The sequence below is a fragment of the Cariama cristata genome, unplaced genomic scaffold (genome assembly GCF_000690535.1).
Source record: "Cariama cristata isolate BGI_N322 unplaced genomic scaffold, ASM69053v1 scaffold26249, whole genome shotgun sequence".
Lineage (NCBI taxonomy): Eukaryota > Metazoa > Chordata > Aves > Cariamiformes > Cariamidae > Cariama > Cariama cristata.
The window spans coordinates 1-220 of NW_009635606.1; positions in this window are offsets into that span (position 1 = coordinate 1).

Here is a 220-nt window from a genome sequence, read left to right on the forward strand (position 1 = left end):
TGTTGGGGTCGTTCTCCAGGCGCTCATCCAGCTCCTTGTAACTCATGCCTGGGGAGAGGAAGGCAGTGGGGTATTGGTGGGGTGCCCGGGAGTGGTGTTGGGGGGCTGGTTGGGGTCCCCAACTCCGCCCCCTGGCAGCATGGGCTTGGCAGCCCAGCTCGGCGCAGAACCTAGCCCAGGGTCCCATCTCCCTGAGGTCTGCAGGCTCCCCAAGGCGGCA